Genomic DNA, 17,658 nt, shown 5'->3' on the forward strand with positions numbered 1-17,658 from the left:
ATTGAAAGATAAACACCACATACTTCCTCATGAGCTATAAAACATTGACACAAATCAGAGGTGATAAATTTTGAATTGTTTAAAGGTAGCACTCAAGCAATTTACTTTGGAATGGCAGGAAATACCATGTAGTAGGTAGGTATGGTGGACACAAATGGCATAGTAGTTGGCTCAAGGATTTTGGATGCATGAGAAGTATTCCCTCTCGATACAAGGTTTAGGCTAGCAAAGTTATTTGAAACAAACACAAGGATGAACCGGTGCAGCAAAACTCACATAAAAGACATATTGTAAACATTATAAGACTCTACACCGTCTTCCTTGTTGTTCAAACTCAATACTAGAAATTATCTAGACCTTAGAGAGACCAATTATGCAAACCAAATTTTAGCAAGCTCTATGTATTTCTTCATTAATGGGTGCAAAGTATATGATGCAAGAGCTTAAACATGAGCACAACAATTGCCAAGTATCAAATTATTCAAGACATTCTACCAATTACTACATGTAGCATTTTCCGTTTCCAACCATATAACAAATAACGAAGCAGTTTCAACCTTCGCCATGAACATTAAAAGATAAAGCGAAGAACACGTGTGTTCATATGAACCAGCGGAGCGTGTCTCTCTCCCACACAAGCATTTATTCAAACAAAAACAAAAACGAAAGCACACAGACGCTCCAAGTAAAGTACATAAGATGTGACCGAATAAAAATATAGTTTCAAGAGAAGAAACCTGATAAGTTGTCGATGAAGAAGGGGATGCCTTGGGCATCCCCAAGCTTAGACGCTTGAGTCTTCTAAAAATATGCAGGGGTGAACCACCGGGGCATCCCCAAGCTTAGAGCTTTCACTCTCCTTGATCATATTGTATCATCCTCCTCTCTTGATCCTTGAAAACTTCCTCCACACCAAACTCGAAACAACTCATTAGAGGGTTAGTGTACAATAAAAATTAACATGTTCGAGAGGTGACACAATCATTCTTAAAACTTCGGACATTGCATAAAGCTACTCGGACATTAATGGAACAAAGAAATTCATCCATCATAGCAAAAGAGGCAATGCGAAATAAAAGGCAGAATACTGTCAAAAACAGAACAGATCCGTAAAGATGGATTTTATTGAGGCACCAGACTTGCTCAAATAAAAATGCCCAAATTGAATGAAAGTTGCGTACATATCTGAGAATCACGCACGTAAATTGGCTTAATTTTCTGAGCTACCTACAGGGAGGCAGGTCGAAATTCGTGACAGCAAAGAAATCTGAAACTGCGCAGTAATCCAAATCTAGTATTCACTTTACTATCAAAGACTTTACTTGGCACAACAAAGCACAAAACTAAGATAAGGAGAGGTTGATACAGTAGTAAACAACTTCCAAGACACAAATATAAAACAAAGTACTGTAGCAAAATAATCACATGGGTTATCTCCCAAGAAGTTCTTTCTTTATAGCCATTAAGATGGGCTCAGCAGTTTTAATGATGCTCACATGAAAAATAGAGTATGAAGCAGAAGAGAGCATCAAGAAGCAAATTCAAAACAAACTTAAGCCTAACATGCTTCCTATGCATAGGAGTCTTGTAAATAAACAAGTTCATGAAGAGCAAAGTGACAAGCATAGGAAGATAAAACAAGTGTAGCTTCAAAAATTTCAGCACATAGAGAGGTATTTTAGTAACATGAAAATTTCTACAACCATATTTTCCTCTCTCATAATAACTTTCAGTAGCAACATGAGCAAACTCAACAATATAACTATCACATAAAAGCATTCTTATCATGAGTCTCATGCATAAAATTATTACTCTCCACATAAGCATAATCAATTTTATTAGTTGTAGTGGGAGCAAATTCAACAAAGTAGCTATCATTATTATTCTCATCAAGTGTAGGAGGCATAGTATAATCATAATAAAATTCACTCTCCATAGTAGGTGGCACCAAAAGACCAATATCATTATAATCATCATAAATAGGAGGCAAAGTATCATCAAAGAAAATTTTCTCCTCAATGCTTGGGGGACTAAAAATATCATGCTCATCAAAGCCAGCTTCCCCAAGCTTAGAATTTTCCATATCATTAGCAACCATGGTGTTCAAAGAGTTCATACTAATATTACTACCAGCATGCAAATAAGATTCCATAGGTTTTTTAATTTTCGCATCAAACCATCCATGTCTTAAATCAGGAAATAGAATAAGAAGCTCATTGTCGTCCATTATGCCAAACTAGTGTAAACAAGAAACAAAAAGATGCAATTGCAGGATCTAAAGGAAATAGCTTCGAGTACTTACAACGGCGAAAATAGCTTAGTAGCCGAGATCCGGAGTGTGAGTACCTTTTACCTTTCCTCCCAGAGCAGCGGCGCCGGAAAATATGCTTGATGTCTACGGGAGCTTCTATTCTTGTAGACAGTGTTGGGCCTCCAAGAGCGAGAGGTTTGTAGAACGAGCAGCAAGTTTCCCTTAAGTGGATCACCCAAGGTTTATCGAACTCGGGGAGGAAGAGGTCAAAGATATCCCTCTCATGCAACCACTGCAACCACGAAGCAAGAAGTCTCTTGTGTCCCCAACACACCTAATAGGTGCACTAGTTCGGCGAAGAGATAGTGAAATACAGGTGGTATGAATGAATATGAGCAGTAGTAACGGCGCCGAGAAAATAGCTTGCTGGCGTGTAGTTGATGGTGGTAATATGGTAGCGATAGTAGCAACGATAAAACGAGTAAACAAGCAGCGATAGCGATATTTAGGAACAAGGCCTAGGGATTACACTTTCACTAGTGGACACTCTCAACATTCATCACATAACGAGAATAGATAAATGCATACTCTACACTCTCTTGTTGGATGATGAACACATTGCGTAGGATTACACGAACCCTCAATGCCGGAGTTAACAAGCTCCACAATTCAATGTTCATATTTAAATAACCTTAGAGTGCATGAAAGATCAACACGACTAAACCAAGTACTAACACAGGCATGCACACCTGTCACCTTCACACTATGTAGGAGGAATAGATCATATCAATACCATCATAGCAATAGTTAACTTCATAATCTACAAGAGATCACAATCATAGCCTACACCAAGTACTAACACGGATGCACACACTGTCACCATTACACCGTGCAGGAGGAATAAAAATACTTTAATAACATCACTAGAGTAGTACATAGATAAATTGTGATACAAAACTCATATGAATCTCAATCATGTAAAGCAGCTCATGAGATCATTGTATTGAAGTACATAGGAGAGAGATTAACCACATAGCTACCGGTACAGCCCCGAGCCTCGATGGAGAACTACTCCCTCCTCATGGGAGACAGCAGCGTTGATGGAGATGGCGGTGGTGTCGATGGAGGAGCCTTCCGGTGGCACTTCCCCGCTCCGGCAGGGTGCCGGAACAGAGACTCCTGTCCCCCAGATCTTGGCTTCGCGATGGCGGCGGCTCTGGAAGGTTTCTCGTACCGTGGCTTTTCCGTATCGAGGTTTTAGGTCTGGGACCTTTATAAAGGCGAAGAGGCAGCGTCAGAAGGTCGAAGGGGCGACGACACCATAGGGCCGCGCGGCCAGGGGGTGGGCCGCGCCACCCTATCATCTGGGGGCCCTGTGGCCCCCTGCGGCGACTCTCGGGTGTTCTGGATGCTTCCGGGGATTCTAAGATCTTTGGCGTTGATTTCGTCCGATTCCGAGAATATTTCCTTACTAGGATTTCTGAAACCAAAAACAGCAGAAAACAACAACTGGCCCTTCGGCATCTCGTCAATAGGTTAGTTCCAGAAAACGCATAAATATGACATAAAATGTGCATATAATATGTAGATATCATCAATAATGTAGCATGGAACATAAGAAATTATCGATACGTCATCATTTTTGTGGGCCTAAGATGCATGATACTACCTAAGATACTAGCACTATGGCCAGCCTTATGAGCTTTAGTAGAAATTGAACTCATTGGGAGGGCTTTTACTTGAGCCAATAACCAGGAAAATCTAATTATGAGTAAAATTGATAGGATTTTATGTACTACTTAATTTAAGGAGTAATTCCCTCTAGCACATTCTAGGGCTCTGCTAAGAGTAGGGAGTGACCATACCCCTATCATCTGGGAATCTGGGATAGGTCAACCCCCGAAAAAGAGTAGGTGGTGGCTAACTAGACCCGAGGTTAGTAATTTAGTTGCTAAAGCTTGGGCTTTGCCTAGAGGAAATATATCTACTATGGATAGCTGGCATGATAAAACTAAATACATTAGGAAATTAGCTAGAGGATTGAGTGCAAATTTAGAAGTATATATTAGGAAACATAAGATGAGTACAAAAAAATTAGAGGATATACTTATAGAACTCAACTCTTATTCGATAATAGAAGAAACTAAAGCTAGACAGAGATCTAGAGATAGACAGATTTTAGAAGGTGATAGAAATACTGCTTACTTTCATGTTGTTGCCAATCAGAGAAGAAGGAAAAAAGGATTAATTTGGGGCCCTTATGGACTGTGACTGAACAAAAGGATATGCTTAGAGTTGCGACGGATTATTATAAATAACTCTCCAAGAAAAAGGATAGACCAAATAATAGACGAAAGGAAGATTTCTTTTCCCTTGAGGAAAAAGTTACTCCTCAGGAAAATTTAGAACTAGAGAGGGGTTTTACTGAAAATGAGGTTAGAGAGGCTGTTTTTGGCTCTTATGTTGAAGGAGCACCAGGCCTGATGGCCTGTCTTTTTTGTTTTTTCCAAACATTTTTGGAAATCATAAAAGAATACATGTTATAACTTTTTGATGATTGGTTTAATGATAGATTATACATCTATAGACTGAATTTCGCCATGATCACCCTTATACCGAAAGAGGATGATGCAAAAGAAATGAAGAAATTTAGGGCTATTAGCTTACTGAACTGTGTCTTTAAGATTTTTACGAAAGTTATTACAAATAGATTCTCCCTGATGATTGACAGATTGATCTCTCAGCAACAATCAACTTTATTTAAGGGGAGGTTTATTCTAGAAAGTGTTGTCTCTGCCCATGAAATTATACATGAGGTACATAGAAGGAAAGAAAAAGGTCTAGTTTTTAAAATAGATTATGAGAAAGCATATGATAGGGTTAATTTAGATATCCTTTATGAAATACTACAACTTAGGGGTTTCGGTCCTAAAATAATCTCTACGATTAAACAGATTACCTAGGGGGGGGGGGTCTGTTGGAGTAAAAGTGAATGATGTTGAGGGAGATTTCTTCCTGACCGGAAAAGGACTGAGGCAGGGTGATCCCTTTGCCCCTTAGCTGTTTAACTTTGTAGTAGATGTTTTCTCTAAGATGGTAATTAAAGGAGCTCCATGTGGCATGATAACTGGCTTATGTCCACATTTGGTCCCTGGAGGTGTGATTAGTCCGCAATACGCATATGATACCCTCCTTTTCTTAGAAAATAATGAGAGGAATGTCATTAATCTTAAGTGGACTCTCACTTGCTTTGAACATGTGTCAGGAATGAAAATAAATTACCATAAGTGTGAGTTAATGGCCATAAATATGGAAACTCCAGAGGTTGTTCCTTTTCTGGATATTTTCCAATGTGTCGCTGGAAAACTCCCTGTTAAATATCTAGGGCTTCCTTTACACTTCAACAAACGTAAGAGAGAGGACTTGCAGCCTGTGGCAGATAGCTTACTTAGTAGAATGGCAGGATGGAGGGGAAAGCTTTTGTCCACTGAGGCAAAAAGAATTCTCATCCAAACTGTTTTGCTAGTATTCCCATATATTTGTTATCCGTTTTTAGATTTCCTAAGTGGGTTTTAGATCTTATTAACACAAAAATAGCCAATTGTATGTGGGATGATGTAGATGGCAATAGGAAAATACACTTGGCCAATTGGCCTTCTAAATGTATGAAAAAGGATTATGGAGGTCTTGGTATACCCAACCTCCAAGATCTAAATATATGTTTAGTTGGATCTTGGATTAAGAGATATATTCAAGGTGAAGGGAGCATGTCGAAGAAAATAGTAGATGCTAACTATAACACCAAAAATCTCAATATTCTTTGTTGCTAGGATTTAAACCCTTCTGTTTTTTGGAAAGGTTTAATGTGGGAATCTAGGGCTGTTAAATTTGGATACAAATGGAAGATAGACAATGGTAGATCTGTTAGATTTTGGGAGGATACCTGGTTTGAAAATGCACCTTTATCTACTCAGTATTGGGACATTTATTTTGTATAGTCAATCAACAAATGAGGACTATTGCTGATCTCTGGGATGGACAACAGCTGAGATGTGATTTTAGGAGGACTTTCACACCATATATGATGGATATGTGGTTTAAGATAGTGAAAATTGCCAAAACTATTATTTTCTCTAAAGAGGAAGATCAACTCATTTGGAAATATGAACCTAAGGGTGTTTGCTCTTCCAAATCCTTGTATGTTGTTATAAACTTTAGAGGTGTGCAACATGTGTACTTGCCAGCATTTTGGGGATGAAAATCCCCCTAGAGTTCAAATCTTTCTCTGGTTACTTTCACAAAATAAAATTATGACTAGGGATAACCTTTCACAAAATACATCAAAACAAATATATATTCGCCGGTGTTGCGCCTCCCCCCTCCTAGCTCCCCTAGCCCACTGCTTTCTTCTTCACTGCGATTTCGTCTGCTTTTGAACAAATAGAATACTGAAATCGAAATTGCTTGAATACTGAAATCAACTTAATGGCGTTGTACTAACCAGGAATGGTGACAACAACATCATCAATATTCTTCCGAAGGTATGACTCTTAGCAGTCCGCATCATCTTTCGAAGGATCCGAACATTATTCCTTGTACTCGAACCTGGAGGAGAAATACTACAGTTCATGCACCACATATCACAGTAAGCAAGAGCATATCAACAAAAAAATAGTATTACATTTCATGTCAAAGATGGTCGTATCAGGATTGACAAGTGATTGATTCTTGGCAGCCTCACCGATGAACCTCTCAGCCATCAGTGAATCCAACCCATGAGGGTGTGATACGGTTACCCTAGTCGTTGGCTAAAATCTCGGCATGACCATCCTTGTATTCTATACACCGACACATGAGTAGGTCGTATCTAATTTCATTGTTATTAGAACTAGCATAGTGGCCCTCGCAAATGCGAGGGCATAGTTTTTAATGTGCACATTTGATGTCACCCTTCTTTTAACAAAATATCGACATCCAAGCTATGACTAAACAACTTGGTTGTCCATGAAACATATGTGGGGGCTAATACTGTCGCATCTAAGGACTTGGCAGATGTCTTTCAAAACCCTGGAGTGGGACCAGGTGGAAAGATTCAAAACCGCCCTGGTGAGAAATCTGAGAAGATTGCCTTCGTTGATGCCGGACTAAGATGCACATCCTTCGACTGGATCTCAACTTGGAAGGCTTCTACAACTTCTCCATATGCTGGGCGTGCCTCTGAAGCCTACCTGCTGAAGCACCCGGAAGAATCGGAAAACATTCATGTGGTGACTTGACGAGGGATTGCTTCTAGAAGCGAGAAGCTTTGTAGATGAGCACAAGGTCTCCTGGAGGAAAAATGCATGATGTGATCTGGGTTTAATTCCCTTGCTTAGTTTGGAAGTAGTTTCGCTAGAATGCTTCTTGCTTTATGCCTGTAAGTTCCTATGTTTCTGACCTTGAGTTTGTTCCTTAAGACCCCTAGGTAGTGGTGGGCTGATTCTGGTTTAGCTTTCGTCCTGAAAAAACGCTGTTATGTTTCATTTTCAATGAAAATGGAGCTGGGAGCGCTCTCTGTTCATATAAAAAAATACATCAAAACAAATATATAGTCGCCGATGTTGCGCCTCCCCCCTCCTAGCTCCCCTAGCCCACTGCTTTCTTCTTCACTGCCATTTCGTCTGCTTTTGAACAAACAGAATACTGAAATCGAAATTGCTTGAATACTGAAATCAACTTAATGGCGTTGTACTAACCAGGAACGGTGACAACAACATCATCAATATTCTTCCGAAGGTATGACTCTTAGCAGTCTGCATCATCTTTCGAAGGATCCGGACATTATTCCTTGTCCTCGAACCTGGAGGAGAAATACTACAGGTCAGGCACCACATATCACAGTAAGCAAGAGCATATCAACAAAAAAACAGTATTACATTTCATGTCAAAGATGGTCGTGTCAGGATTGACAAGTGATTGATTCTTGGCAGCCTCACCGATGAACCTCTCAGCCATAAGTGAATCCAACCCATGAGGGTGTGATACGGTTACCCTGGTCGTTGGCTAAAATCTCGACATGACCATCCTTGTATTGTATACACCGACACATGAGTAGGTCGTATCTAATTTCATTGTTATTAGAACTAGCATAGTGGCCTTCGCAAATGCGAGGGCGTAGTTTTTAATGTGCACATAATGTCACCCTTCTTTTAACAAAATATCGACATCCAAGCTATGACTAAACAATATGGTTATTTAGTCAAGTGCACATTAAATAAGTGAGATGTTCATCTGATTTTCTATTGACACGACAAGATTATTGGTTGGGCTTTTAAGCACTGCAAATACTACAATTGATTTAGCTGTGTGGTTTCAGCGTTTAAAAGCTTTAGGTAACTCTATATGTATCTATTTCTCTTCTTTTCTAAAATATCGCGTTCTCAAATTTCAGAGTACAAGTTCTCATCACGTGTCCAAATTAAACAAACTCATTGGCACTAAGCATTTGACCAAAGAATAAATACTATTTTTGGGTGCTTAGAAAATACGTAAACCAAAATAAGACTATGATGATTTAGTGGAATTGTTTTGAGCTAAATCAATTGTAGTATTTATCGAATCAAGTGACTCGGATTTATCTAAATTTATTTTAGTGTTTCGATAATATATATTTGTTTTGAAAAAATATTCTATGCATGAGCGCAACACCTGTCGCTATTGGCTTGAGCATTTTATGAAGTACAACGCGGGTTATAACGTGTTGAAGTTGTTCACATGAGCTATTTACGTGATTAACTTGCTTTATATCTTTTAAATGTCATGTACTAATTACAATTCAACTACTCAAATAATTCAAGTACAGTGGGTTAATCCGAGTTCTTTCTGTGTCCATCTAGAACTCATCTATATTTGAAGCGGGCTCTTCTTTAACAGTATTAGTCACTGATTTTATACATGCAAATACATATAACATAGTTACTTTACCCTACAATACATGACTAATGATCTATGCTCGGTGACTTAGAACTACAGTTAAATCGTGTAGCCACAACTTTAAGTTACAACTGTTCAAATATAATCATATTATGGACTCGTGGTGCGTAACTAAGCTGAAATCAGAAAGTGATGATGATCAGCTCTGGAAATTTCTCTTAGAATTTAGAGGACAGGCCTATTTTGGCTTCCCATACATATTATCAACTTTAGATTTCTTTTATTATTGTTACCGATCAGTTTTCACTCAGCTTCATATACGACCAGCACGGGCCACGTTCAGCCGTGTTATGTAATTATATAACATCTATTTAACCCTACCTGTAACATTTTTAATTAGATAGATTATATGCTAAATCTCACTACATATTTTAGGGTGTAGTATTTAGCAGATTCACTGAAAAACTGTACTAATGGACAAAAGTTACGGGGATTCAAATAATTAATTTCAATTTAAATAACTTTTTGCAAAATTTTCAAATTTATTCGACAAATCTTGGGCAGTTTCTTAGCATTTATTTTAGTAAAGCGTATTTACCAGTGCTAGTTACGTCCAAGATTAGTGTGGTCGTCTTATACTTGTATGTAGGATGTCGGTGACACACGGGCCACCGGCATGGCGAGATGGCTCTCTATTTTTCACTCATATTTCACCGTGTATTGTTGGTGCATCCGGATGAGGGACGTTTTCTCGGACGATATTTTGAATTTTTGCCTAAACCGTTTTTACCGGTAACCACCAGAAAACTGCAATACCAGACAAAAGTTATCGGTATTCAAACAATTAGCTCAAATTTCAAATAATTTTGAACAAATTCAAAATTTTATCTGACAAATCTCGAACCGTATATTACCGTTTTTACCGACGTCCACGGGTATTTTTTCATGGCAAGAAGAAAAAAACCTACCCTGAAATATCTTAACATGCACATATCTATGATTTGTCATCAAGGCATACGCACCAGATAGCTTGCCTGTCATGGACATGCAACTTTGGGCTAGCGTCTGCAGGAGTGTTTTTCTTTTTAACGGCCACATCAAGAGTCCTACTAACGTATGGGAGGATCCGTCAAATCAAACCGTTTTGCATCTATCTTAACTTCATGTGTATACTTATCATTAACTTTTGATTCCTTTTTTTTGTTGTTACCGAACAGTTTTTTTTGTTAGCTTCATGTATGACCAGCCTGGTTGCATGACCTGTCACGTTCGCCTATGTTACGTAATTACGCCTATGTTACCTAATTACGTAACTTCTAATTAGTCCTAGCCGCAAATTATTAATCTAACTGACTAAATAATTTAGATGATGTGGATTAATTTGGTGCCTCAAAAACATCCTTATTTTGCTTTTAGTATATCTATACGCCGCCACCCCTGGATTTGCTTGGCCGCCGCCACCCCTGGATTTGCCGCCGTCGATCTGCTTCCATGCGTAGGGCGCCAATTTTTTCACCGGCCGCGAGCCAACCAAAGATCTGTCCCTGCTACCTCACGACCGCTGTTGATTTTTTCACCGGCACAAACAGCCAAGAGCTGCAAAACGCGGGGTTCGTGTTGTGTGGATGTGTAGCGGTTGATGCCTGATGATAAGGCGCTGGGCTGGCGTCGCCCGTTCTGGCGGCCCAAGCAGCCTGCTCCATCAAATATCGAATAGCTGCAAACAGTCCGATAAAATTATAGTCCCACCTCGCTATCTTATTCAGACGTCTGGTTGTTTATATACGTTCATAAATTGCAATTTGCCAGGAAGTCAACGAGCCTTCTCCAAAATAAGGAGCTGCCTGATGGAGTCTCTGCATGAGCTAATTGGTGAATTAAACGGACGAGACTGAACGGAAGGGGGATTGCGTGGGGGCTGCCCAGGAATTTGCGGAAAGAGGAAGAATGAATCTCACGGACTGAGAGAATTCCACGCTGGGGAAAGATGAAAAAGGAGTAAAAAGCATGCCGCCGCCGGGGGAGGACGGCATGGAATAGGAGCTCGAAGGGGGTCTTTCAGCCTGTTAGGGCTTCATCTGAGGTGTCACAGGTGACTTTTCTCTTTAACCTGATCGGGAAGAGAGGAACGCCTCGGCCCGTTCATTAGTTCGCCCGAGTAAAGCGGGATCAATTCAATGGGAAGTCTAGAATTATCGAAAAAACATGCAATTTCGTTCCCGCGCCGTGTTCCCTTGCGCTAGGACTAAGGGCATCTCCAACGCGGAGACCCAAACCCAAAAACGGATACCACTTTTGTCCGTTTGGTTAAAAACGCGTCCCAACGCGCGGACGCAAATGCAAAACGGACAGCAATAAAGTCCGGGGCGACCCAAATCTCACGCAAATCTTGGCAGACTTTGCGTCCGTCCGGCTCGCTCGGGACGGCTCCGGACGTCCGTTTTTATCCTCCCGACCCCACATCTTCTCTCCCATGTCTTCTTTTTCCTATGGATATGGCCGGAATAGCTGCCGGAGTTTGGCCGGCCCGGCCAACTCGCCGCCGCCCACACATGGAGCACCTCGGCGCCGAGTCCTCCTTTTTTTCATCCCTACCGGAAGTTGCCGCCGCCAAAACGAGCTCTCGGCGACAAAGCTCGTCGACGGCGACGCGCGAGCGATGGCTAAGGGCGCGTGCACGGGCGCCGGCCGCTCGCCACGCCGGCGCAAGCACGGTCGCCTGCCGCGCGAGCCACAGGCGGGGGCGGAGCTCGCCGGGCGTGCCTCGCCACAGCCGCGCCATGGCCGGAGCTCGCCGGGCGTGCCTCGCCACAGCCGCGCCATGGCCGGAGGAGCCGCTCCGCCCAACTGCCCATGACGCCCGCTGCAGGGCCAGGACGCGGCGATGCGCCCGCAGCGGCGAACGAGGCCACGCCCGCGGAGACGGGCTGCGCTCGCGGAGACGGGCGCGCGCCGCAGCCGACGGGGCCGCGGCGGCGATCGGGCCGCGCCCGCGGCGGTGAACGGCGAGGGCGACGTCGGATGCGCGACACCGGGCCGCGCCTCGGCACGACGCCGCCCCGTCCGCTACGAGCTCGGCCGCGGGCCGCCCCGTCCGTCGCGCCTCGGCACGACGCCGGCTGCCCCGTGCGTCGCCATCCACGACGCCGGCCGCCCCGCGCTCACCTCCCGAGCCACGCGAGGCTCGCGCGCCTCGCCATGGCCGCGCCGTTGCCGGGCTCGCCGCGCCGCGCAGCCGCCGCCGCCGGCCTCGCCACGCCGCGCATGGGCTCGCGCCGGGCTCGCCCGGCCCGGCTGCGCCGCCGCGGCGCCGCCACGCACGCGGCTGTCGCCGGTCTCGTCCGCCACGCAGGGGCTCGCGCCGCGCCGCGCCGCCGCCGCCCACGACCCTCGCCCCGCTCGCCCGCCCCGTGGCCGTGGAGCCGGCCGTAGCTCGTCCGCGCGCCGCACCTCGACGCCGGCCGCGCCTGCCTTGACGCCGGCCGCGCGCTGCACCTCGACGCCGGCCGCGCCGCCTTGACGCCGGCCGCGCGCCGCACCTCGACGCCGGCCGCGCCTCGCCCGGACGCCGGCCGCGCGCCGCGTCCGTGCCTCGGAGTGCGGCCATGTCGGCCGCGAGCAGCTACAACTAGTACTGCGCGCATATGGGTCGGCTGCACGGTTGGGGAATAAAAAGGGGACACGGACATTCTGGCTATCCGTGTGTCCGCGGGGCGATCCATCCGGATAAAATTGAACGCCCAAACGCGTCCGTTTGGGTCGTTCGGTTGGAGATGCCCTAAGAGTCCTGCGAACGGCCAAGAGAATAAGACACCCACTTCTCTCAGTTCACTGTGTCATCACAAATTTTGTCGACGACTTCTCTCGTGATCATGTGAAATATCAATAGCAATGTAATTGCCAGTTAAAAGACATATGAGTCAAATAACAAATATCACAAAGACACATATTTATCAATATTTTAGACTAAGATCCATAAATTATAGCTTATGCATAGCATGTTAGAAAACACTTTAAATATTTCTTTGTAAAATTTTATTTATGCTAAAAATATTAATAATCATTTTAATAACTATATTTAGGGCCTTTAATTTTAATTTTGCATTGGCTCCCCGAAATTTTATGACCAGCCCTAGGAGGATACGAGTGGAAAAGAGGAGCAGCGAGAGCGGCGAGCCGATAGAGGGAGAGAGAGCATCCTGGCGCCGCATGTCAGGTTAAGAGGTGGACATCGTTGATGGCGTGGGGATCATGTGTGGGTGTTGAGTAATTTGCAACATGCTATTTGGATTATACAATACATCGTATAATAAATGGCTACATGTGCGCGCGGAGCACGCTACTATATGTTTGAAATGGTGTTATATGATTTTCACTAATAACATGATATAATAGACATATTAATTAAATGCTCCATTTTATTTTGAATTTGATCACCATACATTTATAACATATGAAAGAGTTGCAAATTAAATCGGCATGACACCGTAGCAACGCACGGGTTTTGTCCTAGTCTATACCTAATAATAAAGGAGCTAAGGTTTCTGCCAAAAAGTTTCGTCAACGCTTTTTTTTTGGACGGTTTTGCCCTCCCACCAAATCGCATAATACAGCAAATTGCCACCGTGGTACCGGTTTGTTTGGTTCAATTTTTTACTCCTCCGCCTCGTCCGTTTCACACGACCACACACGCGACGGGCGCATGAAACTCGCAGCGAGACGACGGTCTGCAGGGGCGCATGAGCACGGAACTCGCTGCGGCCACGTCGTCGAGCGTCTGCAGGGAGCACGGAACTCGCCGCGGCCACATCCCGGCGCGGGACGTCGTCGAGCGTCTGCAGGGGAGCGGGTGGCCGCGGCCACATCCCGGCGAGCATCCCGGCGCGCGCGACGTCGAGCGTCTGCAGGGGCGCGGGTGGCCGCAACCACATCCCGGCACAGGCGCAGCAGCGTCGCTCGTCGCGGCCACATCCCGACGCAGCAGTGTCGCTCGGCTCGATGAGCTGCCCGCGCCGAATCAGTTGAAAATGTTTCGCAGCCTTGCTCCCCGACCGGACGATGCGTTTTCTGTTTCTTCTTGCTTGGTACCGCAGCGAACCTTCTCTTGGGCCGCGAGGTTAACTGGGCTCCAAAATCAACGAAAACCATACGCAAATTAGTTACCGGGGATCAAACTCACGACGTATTTTGTACTGAATAATCCCACCTCGCTTCCTTACACCGAGTCCGACCGATTTATATACATTTTCAAATTGCCTGGGATCACAAGTTGCCTTGGCAAGCAACAAGCAATTGAATCAACAAGCAATAGAATGGGTGGAGTTGGCTTACAGAGTCGAACAAGAGGATGAGGGATGAACCACAGGCAGCCAGAGATACCGAGGCCAAGGTTGTACGCGGCCGGACGCCTGCCCCCGACCGGATGGAATCGAGGAGATTGAAGGCCTCGAGCTTCGGGCGGTGAAAACAGGGGAGTGCCGCCGGAGACGTGGCAGGGACCGCGGCGGCGCCGGGTCTGTGGGAAAGACACGCGACGACGCCGTCGACCATGTGTAGCACCTTGATCCACACAGCTCCGTTTGGATTGGAAAAAATAAGCTGGGAAAAGAGATCGATTCTCTCTAGAGAGAAAGGGGAATTTTCTGGACGAGGAAGAGAAGAACGTGCGGAAAGGAAAGGTGGGAGGTTTGGCTTGGTCAAGTTTTTTAATATTCTTTTACAACCACGCTGTGAGAGTGGTGTCCAAATAATTTGTCAGGGCTTGCTGAATTTGTTAATGTAATTTTAGTACTCATTACATTATATGTAAAATCACCCAAATAATTTGTTAGGGCTTGCTGAATTTGTTAATGTAATTTTAGTACTCATTACATTATATGTATACATAACATATGTGTATCATTCAAAAGAGAAGTACGTTTAGGATTACATGGATCGACCGACTTTGGGGCAAAATTTAGTAGCGCTATTTCAGAAGTTGGTTTTTTCTTATCTCGTTACAATGCATGGTGGGCTATTTGCGGCTCCATCAAATGTGAGGCACGACGACATGGTCTCGACTCTAAGAACGGAGACGCACATTTTCCTCTAGCTAAAATATTAAGCAGAGGCTCTTTGGTAGTGACTTTGGTGCCCGGTTATGCTTTGACTAAGATTTGTTATTATATCTTTCAGATTTTATTTTGTAATCGTTGGAGTCAGCTCGTGTATCTCTGCCATATACTGTTTGTTACTATGGATATATATAGTATTTGATTGTTAAAAAATATTAGGAAAAGGGCTCGCTCACGACCTGAAGGTAGTTGCACCCTCGTAAAAATGTTCTAACGAGGCGCCAATAAAATACTGATTTGCCATAGCTAAAATTTCCATGCTCTACAAAACGTTCAATAAAACATAAGATCCAAAGGTTGTTAGGCCTGGTAAGGATAGGCCGGCAAGAATCGAAATTAACATGGTGGCTGACATCGGCACGTGAAATTTCTTCATGCGTGAATGAGATTTATGAATATAGTAGACACCTCAAAATTAGAAAAAAAAAAATCATATTCTCAAATATTCTCGATGGTAGTAGCGTTCCACCATAAAATAGTAAATACTAATCCGCCGCAAAGCGCGGGCATATTTCCTAGTCTATACCTAATAATAAAGGAGCTAAGGTTTCTGCCAGAATTTTCGTCAACGCTTTTTTTTGGACGATTTTACCCTCCCACAAAACCGCATAATACTGCAAAATGCCATTACATACCGATTCGTTATACGGAGTATTATTTTTCCTCCTCCCTTCCAAGAACCTCCAAATCCCTCCGCCCAACCCGCACCTGCGCAGCTCCCATTCAGATCCCTCCGCCCAACCCGCACCCACGCAGCTCCGTCTCTGCAGTGGCGGGCACAATCCTAGCCGGAGCCGCTCTCACTTTGCCTCTCTCGGCGGCCGCATACGACGCCTACCAGGTCCATCTCGAATCTGCTCTCACGCTGCTCCCCCTCTCGGGCACCTCGAACCGAACTAGAGGTAGAAAGTCAGCAGATCAAGCCATTCTCGTGGGAGAGTGGAGGCGAGAGCTACAGACGGGAACCATTTGCGACCTCACAGGAGGATTCACAGGCGGGGAAACACAGAAATACAGTAGAAAAGAAACGAAGGAAGGGGATGGGAGACTTTCCCAAATCCTCAACTCACGGCGCTGGGCGTGGTGGAGGAAGGCGTGCGGCTCGCAGGAGTTATGGCCCATCTCTCCCTTCCACCGGGGAACGCCACCGCGGATCCCCAAATTGCTCCCTGTGGAATTCGACCTGGAAGCTCCTGCTCCCGATTAGCTATTGCAGGTTCACGGTGGCTTCGAGCGCCTCCGCCGAATTGACAGAGAAAGTAGCCGATTATGGGGAATTAGTCCAGCTTGCCAGGGAAGCGGCGACGCACTCCCGCTCTAACCTGCCTGGCCGTGGTGCTGCAAAAAAAATTGTACGCTGGCTCGACCGTGGATGGCATCCTCTTAATCGACCTGGCAGTTGGCAAACTTGGCGTGAAGATGGACGCCTTCTCCTGGATCCAGTGCATCACTCGCTCAGTTTAGTTCAATTGTTTTGTTCCTTGCCTAAATGTCTCTTTGTTGGTGCTTAATAGAAAAAAAAACCTGAACCGACTACAGGTTAACATGTTGAGTCGTATGGAGCTTATTTGTATATTTGCCAACACAAATATAATGCCATGTTCAAATAAATGAGTGTGTTTCTTGATGGCGTGTATTTCACACGTTCGTTGGGCAACCCCAAGAGGAAGGTATGATGCGCACAGCAGCAAGTTTTCCCTCAGAAAGAAACCAAGGTTTATCGAACCAGGAGGAGCCAAGAAGCACGTTGAAGGTTGATGGCGGCGGGATGTAGTGCGGCGCAACACCGGGGATTCCGGCGCCAACGTGGAACCTGCACAACACAACCAAAGTACTTTGCCCCAACGAAACAGATGAGGTTGTCAATCTCACCGGCTTGTCTGTAACAAAGGATTAACCGTATTGTGTGGAAGATGATTGTTTGCAGAGAAAATAGTAAAAACAAGTATTGCAGCAGATTTGTATTTCGAGTATTAAAGAATGGACCGGGGTCCACGGTTCACTAGAGGTGTCTCTCCCATAAGATAAAAGCATGTTGGGTGAACAAATTACGGTCGGGCAATTGACAAATAGAGAGGGCATAACAATGCACATACATGACATGATAAGTATAGTGAGATTTAATTGGGCATTACGACAAAGTACATAGACCGCCATCCAACTGCATCTATGCCTAAAAAGTCCACCTTCGAGGTTATCATCCGAACCCCTCCAGTATTAAGTTGCTAAACAACGAGACAATTGCATTAAGTATGGTGCGTAATGTAATCAACAACTACATCCTCGGACATAACGCCAATGTTTTATCCCTAGTGGCAACGAGCACAACACAACCTTAGGGGTTTCGTCACTTCCCGAGTGTCAATGCGAGGCATGAACCCA

Source organism: Lolium rigidum, chromosome 5 (genome assembly GCF_022539505.1).
Source record: "Lolium rigidum isolate FL_2022 chromosome 5, APGP_CSIRO_Lrig_0.1, whole genome shotgun sequence".
Taxonomy (NCBI): Eukaryota; Viridiplantae; Streptophyta; class Magnoliopsida; order Poales; family Poaceae; genus Lolium; species Lolium rigidum.